The 9,814-nt window shown below is 52.4% G+C and overlaps 1 long non-coding RNA gene across 2 annotated transcripts; it reads right to left on the bottom strand.

Moving 5' to 3' along the window:
- Positions 1-557: 557 nt before the first annotated feature.
- LOC109281956 (uncharacterized) lies at positions 558-6,413 on the bottom strand. 2 transcript variants are annotated; one of them, XR_009460346.1, is made up of 3 exons: positions 3,321-6,413; positions 1,804-1,874; positions 558-1,480 (listed from the first exon to the last, which is right to left on the bottom strand). It is a non-coding gene; the product is annotated as an uncharacterized LOC109281956 (long non-coding RNA). The 2 variants fall into 2 exon arrangements; XR_009460345.1 differs by lacking the exon at positions 3,321-6,413 and adding an exon at positions 1,953-2,106.
- Between the last annotated feature and the right edge of the window lie 3,401 nt (positions 6,414-9,814).

Below are 9,814 nucleotides of genomic sequence, written 5' to 3'. Positions count from 1 at the left end.
AAAAAATAGTCATTCCCTCCTTCCTGCCAAATACCCTGGAAATGCGCTACTATTTCCCCCAATATTTAAAATAAGTAATACATTACTTAAAAATAAGAATAATCATACATTACATAAAAATATATTACAACCAATTATATAATGGCACTGACAAAATGGGTTTGGCTGCCCCCAAACTGAGCAGCCCCTCAGGGATAACATGGCCAGAGCTGGCTAAAAGCCTGCAGACAGGACATGAAACAGGCAAGGGGGGCAGAACCACAGCTGGACTCAAGGGACTCAGGAAAACCCGGAGGCAACTGGGGATGCACACAGTCGTTCTTCTTGTTGCAACAATGACAATGCAGCTTTCCACCGCCGGGACCCAGCCCTTAGAGAAAAAGCCCCCACCCTGCCATTAGGAACAGCAAGATTTGTACCTTCTTCTCTGAACGCCTGAAACAAGCATTTTATTTCTATGGGGACCATTTTTACTTTTTAGACAAGGAACTGCTGAACTCCATCAAATTATACAAAGCATCACAACTTCAATGGACCTGATATTTTATTTCTTCTTCTTCTTCTTCTTCAAAAAAAAAAGTGCATTAACAATTGTCAACTGAAGATTAGGAACCATGTGTTACACATTCTTTCACCACTGGTCAAACTGAAGGGGAAATATTTGCATTGCACAAGTCAGCACACAGGTCGGATCAGCAGACACACTGAAAATGTTCATCCTTCAGCCAGCTCTCAACAGGAAAGGCCCGTGGCCAAATCTTCACAGCATAGAAAAGCACGAGATACGAGGTGAGATTTCTTAGGCCGTTTATTGTTCAATTGTGCACATCATAGGTCAGCTGGCTTCTTGTGGTTTGACGTTGACCGCGCCAACTACCTTTAGGATCCTTTGGACACAAGACATCTTCTTCATCCTCACTGGCCGTGGAGCTGGAGATTAAACACTTTCAAACACTCGTGGAGTCTTAATTGACAGACGCAAACAAAGTTCACCACAAACAGCCCCAGTTGGCCCCGCAACCTACAGCCTAAGCAAGCTACAGCCAAGCCACAAACAGAACCGAGCACAAACCTGCACTTCTACGCTAACACCGAGAACCGCTCAACAACCCAACCGAGAAAACCCTTCGCCCTTGATCGCACATCTATTCCGATCCACTGCATAACTAGCAAAGCCAAACAACCTGCAAAACCCTTGACTGCTCCATATCAAGACACGCAACTAGTACAAAGACTCAACCGCCCTGCACACAATCGGGGCCAACCCAAGACCGAGTGCACGGTGCAACTTGAAGCCTGCGGCTGCTTGCTCCTAAAGGGTGTGTGAAAGTGTAGAGAGGCACTCAACAGCCTCCATCTGTACCTATCTAAGCAGACATTAAACATTCCCCTTCCTCCTGCCCACCCCGACCCACACTTCTTGTTCCCGGGCTGTCTTCTCCGGCTTCCATTCCTTCCTCTCCAGCTGCTCTTCAGGGACCTGCAAGAGTACACAAAACAGACCTGGAGATAGCTGGCAATGAACTGCACACCCCGCTACAAGATTGCAGCTCCATTGCCCATGATATGCTCAACCTTGGTGTCCTTTAAGAACAAGGGGGATGCGACATGCCTCCAGTTTACTAAATGAGAGTGACTACCGCCCGAGCAGTTACCCACGTATGACAACAGCAGGACCTAAGACATGAATCCTGTGTGTGCGGCTGCCCCGCTGCTCCCACCTTCCACAAGGCGCTAAACACAAGGTCGACAACCTGGGGATGTAACTTGCAGAGGACAGACACCGTGTCCAAACTCCCTTACCTTTCCCTCCTGCTGGGCAGGCAAGGGTTTCTTCCTTCCTTGGGTTGCTCATCTCCTGTCTTCTGCATGACCTTAAAAACCAAAGAGACACTGTCAGCACATCAGAAACCAGAGTATAGGACCCAACCTCTGTCTCTCCTTAGCCTTACCTGGAACCGTGGCAGATGTCTCCAGGCTGGGCTGCTGACATCCCGGGCAGCCAGAAGCTGAGCGCAACGGGCCCGGACTCTGGACAGAACTGCTAGGGCAGCACCCTGAACGGTGACCGCCAACACCGGAAACCCTGCTTACAGGGCGGTGCTCCCTGCACGCAGCTGGCGGCGGCTGGGGCATGAAGCCCAGAGAAAACCTGCAGAGACCTGAATGCCAGTTGACAAGTGCCTCAGGCGGTCTTCTGACTAGGGGTCAAAGCTGCCCCGTGTTTGGAAGACAAGGGGGCTGCAACGTTAGCCTCTTGTCACAGAAGCCACAGCGCCCAAAGGAGTAAAAAGAGGCCTCAGACCCCAAGCTGAGGTCAGGGGTGAGCAACCCCCTGCTTACAGGGGGGAAAGGCGGGAGGTTTTGAAAAGCAGCAAGGGAAGCAGAGAAGAGTTTAGAGACCTGAGCCCAAGGTACAGGAAGCTCATGGCCCTCAAGGAACCAGTGTCTCCTGTGCAGCACAAACAGGGGGAAAGAGAGACATGCGCCCCACTTACAGGAGGGTCTCTCCCCCACCAGCCAGCTATGGCAGCGCTCTCACACACTTACTGTGTGGCAGCTACAATGTAGAAGGCGCCGCACAGCTCAGTCTCGCCTCTGGGCAGGAAGCAGAAGGCAAGGTAACAAGGTGGCTGCTCCATCAGCAGCCAGCTGCAGCAGCAGACCCGAACCCTGGTTACAGGGCAGCCACACTGTGCAATCATGGCCAGCAAGTGAAGATGCATCGAATCAAAGGGGAGGCGACAGGGAGGGCATCTTCCTGCTGTCAGGTGAAAGGAGTCCTCCTTTCACCTGACAGCTCTGCAAGAGCAACAGCCTCCAGAGCCGGGACCTGCTTCCTGCTTACAGGGAGGTCCCACTGCGCCAAGTGTCCCTTAGCTGCATTTTGGCCCTTATGTGACCGAGACCTAAGGGCAGGGCAGTCCGTGTGTCCAGAGTCCCATTCCTTCGCACCCTTTTCCCTGGCTGGCTGTCCTCCTGCCTCATCGCTTCGCTGCCGGCGATTCTGAGGACTCCGAGAACAAAGACCGAGACCGGATGCGAGTCAAGGCAGCCTGAGTGCACACCGAGTGGCTGCAACTTCTCCCTTTTCAGCCTTGATGTGAAGGGTTTCCAATGCGCTCAGGCTCCTCTAGAAGCCTGCAGCCCTCCCTGTAATCCCCTTTGAGGTAACACTTCTGCCAAAACCCCATCAGGTAGCCTAGGATTTGGAGAAAGCAGAGCAGGAGACCTGTGCCTCGCTGGGAGACCCAGAGCATCCTGGCACTCCAAGCCTTCCACGACTCACATACCCTGAGTCTTTACTAAACCTCTCTTACCTTTGCCTCCTGGTTGCCTTGCATGGATTTCTGCCCTGGTTATCCGTTAACTCCTATTTGTCTGTCATCTTCTCTGCTTCTCCTTCTGGGGAGAGAAATAACAAGACAGAAACATGATGCAAGTCAGCGCCACGGAAAATGGGTCTGCAGGCCCCAACTTCTCTCCCTCTTTTACCCTTACCTGGATCTGTGGCTACTCTGTCCTCTGTCCATGGAAAGCGGGGAGGGCGGACATCTGTGGGCTCGGCTGCTGACATCTGGGCCAGCCAGAAGCAGAGTGTGATGGGCCGGGATTCTGGACAGAACTGCTAGGGCGGCACCATGAACGGTGCCCACAAACACCGGAAACCCTGCTGACAGGGCGGTGCTCCCTGCACACAGCTGGCTGGTGGGGCATGAAGCCCAGACAAAACCCAAATGCCAGCTGACAAGTCCCCCAGGCAGTCTCGTTCACACTTTAAAGCTGCCCCATTCTGGGGACATAAGGGCCACGATATCAGTCTCCTACCACGGAAGCCAGAGCCCAAAGGGCTAAAGGAGCCCTCCTCCCCCAAGGTCAGAGGGGTAGGGTTGCAGCCCTGTTTACAGGGTGCAGGGGCGCATCTCATAGTGCCAGGAGCAGCAGAACAGAGGAGCGGAGACCTGGACCTGAGTTATAGGAAGGTCACTAAGCCTCGGGGTCCCAGTGCACTCAATATCCTCCAGAAGCCTGCAGCCTTCCCAGTAGTCTGTGGGTATCGTCTCTGGCCAATGTCATCAAGTGCAACGAGACCCGCCCCGGAGAATCAAGGGGATCTGGGCCCTGCTTACAGGCTGCAGGCCAGGGGCGCAAAAGAACAGCTAGCCAAGTGCCAGGGCACTCGTCTCCAGGGCCTCGGGTGGGGAACACAGTGCCTGCCCTCAAGAAGACGAGCAGTAATCACGCGTGCAAGGTACCAAGCAGCCAAAAGAAACAAAAAACGAGAGGGCATAAGACCTGTCCCCTGAGATATAGGGAGGTCACGTGCCCAAAATATTACAGGTGGGGGCCCTAACGCTCCCCAAAGCCAAAAGATCTGGAAATCTATAGCGGTGCTTATCCCCCTAGGTATAGAGGTGAAAGGAGAAGGCTACGAGAATGCATCTCGTCCCTTTTCCAGCACTGGGAAGAAAAGAAAGTACGCTGCAGTGGTTTTAACAACAAAAAGAAAATTCTTGTATAATATTTGCTGCTTGCTCCCGAGTGACCAGCTGTCATTTTGGGAAAGCACTGACTGTACTAATTTACAGATAAGCAGCCACCATGTACTAACTCACAGATAGCAGCCGCAGCCATTGCGGATATTGTCACACTATTGCCGTAAATGTTGGGCGCTCCCTCAAACCCGGGGGGAGACTCAAACCTGGGGGGGGGGGACCACCATATAACGAACAGAATAATGGAAGCCAATTGGTTCACGGGGACACTAAAAATTGTGGCAGTCTTATAAAACAACCAAAGAATCCAGAAGAAATCTTTCCAGAGTCCAAGACTAAGCGAACAGGGTGGAATCTGGCCAATTCTATCTCAGTCTCGCCAACGCCCATCGATATCCAAAACCCAGGGCGACCCCTCTGAGACGAGAAGGGAAAACACATGCAGACCCCTTAGTAAAGTACTGCTCGGGGGTGAACCATCAGCGGCCTCCGCCCACTGATGCGGACGGCCTTTGGGCCCACATTGCCTACCACCGGGTCGCACAAAATGGAAAGTTAGGGGGCTATTTGTCCATCCAGCCGACCGACACGCTCACATACCAGCCCGGGGCAGCTAAGGAATGGGTGGTGTCCGGGCTCAGTCCCGCTGCGCTTGGCTGCCTCCTGTCATGCCCCTCTGTCCTGTACCGGCCCCCCCGACGTAGTGGCGGAGGTCAAACTTAGTCGGATCAAACCGATGGGTGGGGGCATTGACCGCGCCCCCGAAAAAGAATTTGCCTGGTGCATACAACACCTCAAGACAGGAGGAGGCTGTGATACCCCCCCTGACAAGTTTTATTGTCCGGCTATTATTCCGGGAGGGGCCGAAAATGAAATATTGACTACCTGGAGGGAGAACCTAGAAGAGGAGGGTAAAAATTCCTCTAAGTGGGGCGGACAAAAGTGGGACAAAGAAAAAATGCTTAATATCTTGTTTCGCTCGTTTTCCACGCTAATGAGACACGCCACGAATCAAGCGAATTTGATACAGACGCTCATGAAGATGGCCGCCGACCATGCCGTGACTGCACCTGTCGCCGCCGAGAGCCGTGGTGCGGGGTTCGGGGCTTTAGGAGCCCTAGTCGGCGGGCGGGTACTTGTGATGCTTGGAGTGGAATCAGGTACTCAAGCGTATTGATTTAATAAAATAGATTGCTTTACTTACACTGCTCGTACAGTGCAGGTCAGAAGCTTGCTTCGATTACAGTTGCAAACGGGTACAGGAGTCAGTCAGAAATTACAGAGTTTCTTTGGTCGGTCTGCAAATGTGTCGGGGAGTTCGGGGTGTTCGGGCCGGCAGTCGTCTTACGTCTCGGATGGGGGTGTGCTAGGCCCCCTTGGGTCGGTGACAGGGAGTCCTTAGTGGTTGATCAGGCCGCTAAGTTCGCTCTAAGACACACACGGAGTTTGCTAGGCTCCACAGCGTGCTCAGAGCTCTCCACGAGGTGTGTGTGGAGTTCTCCAACTTGGGCGGAAACTGCTTCAACCTCTTATACGGCTAGCAAGCCAATCACTGGCCGCTACGTGTGAATAATTTAGAACTGGCCAATTGCAGGACTCAAATTTAAATACAAATGGCGGGAACTGCCTGCAATGTGCATTTCCTCTCTGCAGCTCAGAAATGCACCCTGCAAAAAAGCTACGAATTGGCGGGAACTCTTCTGCACCCGGGGTTCTCCTCTGCAGCAGAAAACTCCACTGTGCAAAGAAGCTGCAATTTGGCGGGAACTTTTTCTAGGTACAGACTTCTCCACTGCACTATAGGCATATGAACAATGGGTTCTGACAGCACCTAAAGATGGCGCCGAGGCAGCAGTGCAGGGGCGGAGAAGAGAAGAGGCGGAGACCGTGAGTAATAAAGATCTTTCCCCCGCACGACAGGAGGCGTTCCCTGTGGAGTCAGCCCCTCCCCTCGAGGCAGAAACCCCGCCCCCCTATCCAGCTGCCTTCCCCCCCGAACGAATGCCCATTCGACAAAAATGTAGGCATCGATATGGCTGCTCACCCCATGCACACCAACCCAGTCGCCATCACCAAGACCTTAGTAGATCAAACGGGGAACACCCAGGTTACTACTACGTTTCATACCCGTACAAGAGGGGAACTACAAGACCTAGCAAAGGATACCAAAATTCAGCCAGGCGAAACCATCGTCATCTGGACGGGACGTTTAGTGTTGGAAAACGGGTCCGAGATAGTTGACCCTGCGGAGTGTACGGCGCTTATGCGGCAGCCGGCTTGGAGTAGGGAGGCGTGTGTGGACACGGATAAGTTGGTTCATAACCGGGCCTGGCCCATACTCCTGCTGGCGGCCACCCTCCCGGCGCTCGTAGTCCGCGCCCATGCCTGACATGTGGACCCACCCCTTGAGCCAACACCTACTCAACTCCTCTATGCTATAGCGGGAACTAGCTACTTGACCTGGGACGCCTCCCGCAGGCCCTTAAACCTTAAGCGTCAAGAATCACACAGCGCCTGGCCTCACCGCTATTGCAGAAACCCGGCAAACGTTCCGGTGTCTTCTTCGTCTATAGAGTCGTGCGTGAAAATATATGTCCATGTCATCTCATACGGATATTATTGCAAGCTTTCTATAGCGTTTTAGAACATTGCCTCGAACGTCACAATGGCACCCTCCCAGTACCTGTCATAGCCATCGACTCCGAGTATATTTACCGTATCGCTACGGTTGCCGCCAACCCCTCCGAAAACTCACTGCTTTGGGAGGATCGCACCGCCCTCTCTCGACCCCCTTGGACTCCCTGCTATGCAGCCTCAGACCAAGTCTGAGTCTCCATTCCTGCCGCGAACGATCGCCGACCTGTCCCTGTTGCAGGGACAATCGTACAGCCCGGCGAATTCCCTAATACTTACTTAATTTCTCTCCAAACAGCCTCTCCTCGACGCAACGTCTTGGCTCACCACAACTGGCTAAGTCGTCGAACAGACTTATCTCCTGTGGCTCTCTAACCCCTGTCCGTAGTTGTTATATTTTTCAGATCTGTCAACATGACACCCTCTGTAGCTCTGTGCCAGTGTTGTATCCTGTTGTTCTCGATTGATTGGGCCTTGACCGATCCGCCATTCGGCCCGCAACATGAATGGGACGCCGATTCACCTCAAGACGCCAGCCCACTGCCGTCATCCAACACCGTCCTACTTATGTTGTCTGCTTGGGCTGAAACCCTCGACACCGCCACTAACTGTTCCAGTCTTACCGCATGTCTCCATCTCCCCCTTTCTGTTTCTGATCCGGTGCTTACCCGCTATCTTGAACCACTCGATGTTCCAGCCTGGTTCCGGGATTGATCTGAAGATAATCCCCCGTCCATTACTGTTTACTATGACTCGGGGTCCCACAAGTGGGTTCCCGGAAGCGCAACCCACACAGCGATTCAGCTACTTAACCTCCAGCTGCAAGCCACCACTCAAATGACTTTACAAAACCGCTTGGCATTAGACGCAATTCTTCTTCAACAGGGTGGACTTTGTCAATACCTCAATCTTTTTCGGGACCATTGCTGTATTGCTATCCCCAATGTTTCTCTTCCCTTATCTCTACAAGTCGACAAGATGAAGGAAATCGCAGTGAAGGTCAACCGTCTCTCGGGTAAAGGTCAAGGTTGGCTGTCAGACCTTTTTCGTTGGTTTGGATGGGACACGTCATCATGGCTCCTCAACTTGCTGATGCCTCTCATTACACTTTTGTTACCAATTGCTATCTTTCTCTGTTTTGGTTCTTGGATCTTGCAGTATCTCAAAACAAAACTAACCTTGCTTTCTGCTTTTGTATATACCCGCTTGCCAACGGGCCCCGATTTTGTTGATCCCGATCCCAGTGTTCTTGAACCCCTCTACGTCCAAATGTCCAACTGGTCAAGGGGGGAAGTTATATAATATTTGCTACTTGCTCCCGAGTGACCAGCTGTCATTTTGGGAAAGCACTGACTGTACTAATTTACAGATAAGCAGCCACCATGTACTAACTCACAGATAGCAGCTGCAGCCATTGTGGATATTGTCACACTATTGCCGTAACTGTTGGGCACTCCCTCAAACCCGGGGGGAGACTCAAACCTGGGGGGGGGACCACCATATAAGGGAACGAACAGAATAATGGAAGCCAATTGGTTCACGGGGACACTAAAAATTGTGGCAGTCTTATAAAACAACCAAAGAATCCAGAAGAAATCTCTCTGGAGTCCAAGACTAAGCGAACAGGGTGGAATCTGGCCAATTCTATCTCAGTCTCGCCAATGCCCATCGATATCCAAAACCCAGGGCGAATCCTCCGTATCCCGAACGAGTGATCTCTCCCAGGGGAGCGAATAACTGCAGTATCTGTAACAGCTTTAAGAGAACTGAGCCTCACTGCCAATGTGAGTACAAAAATAAAACTTTTTGCATTACACTTTAAGTGCCAAGGCACTCTGCCTCTGTGTTATTACCTCCTCGTTCCAACCCAGGGCATTTTACTCACACTGCCCGCGACAAAAATGACAAATGCTCTCATTTCCAGGCGCTCCTCTCTCTCGCTCTGCACACTCTGACAAGGTGAAAAGTGTTCCCAGGCCAGAAAGGAGCTCCGTGCTGCAAACTGCTTCACCTCGAGCCTTACACTAGAAAATCCTCCTCTACTCCCAGGGGGCAAGATGGCTGAGACCGGTACCCTCCTTAGGGGGCAAAAGGGAAAGGCTCAGAGCTTTGCTTACAGGGAGGGCCCACAGCCAGCCAAAGGACAGAGCTGCTCCAAAGGCACAGTGAGATCTGAACCCTGCTTACAGGGAGGTCCACAGCTCTGCACAACCTAGCCTTCCAGGAAGAGACATGGGACTTGCACCCTCATTACAGTGTGGCCCAGCCATCTGGATGAGGATTGCCAGGCACAGGGCTTGCACCCTTGTTACAGGGTGGCCCAGGGGTCCAGACTTGGAGTACCAGGCATAGATGCAGGATGAAGGACAGGTGCCTGGACACAAGGAACAGTGAGGGGGTCACGGGCTTTAACTCAGCCACGGGAAGGTCAACAGTCTCCAGGTTGTAAAGAGTTTACTGTCACCAACGAGACTTGGCTCCTGTCTGCAAGGCTGCCCTGCTTCACAATGCTGCAGACTGCCCCGGCTTTCTTAGGCTAGCAGAAGGTTATGCCCACCCTGCTTGCAGGGGCACCTCTCCAATTGGCTGGGAATAGCATTGGACTTGGTCTTCTAATTACGGGACATCCAGCGCTAAGGACATTCAAGTCGTCTGTCATTCTTGCTCGGTAAAAGGCAGCGTGC

Source organism: Alligator mississippiensis, chromosome 2, assembly GCF_030867095.1.
Source record: "Alligator mississippiensis isolate rAllMis1 chromosome 2, rAllMis1, whole genome shotgun sequence".
NCBI lineage: Eukaryota > Metazoa > Chordata > Crocodylia > Alligatoridae > Alligator > Alligator mississippiensis.
The sequence above is the reverse complement of the archived record's forward strand: the minus strand, read 5'-3'. Positions and strand labels throughout refer to the sequence as shown.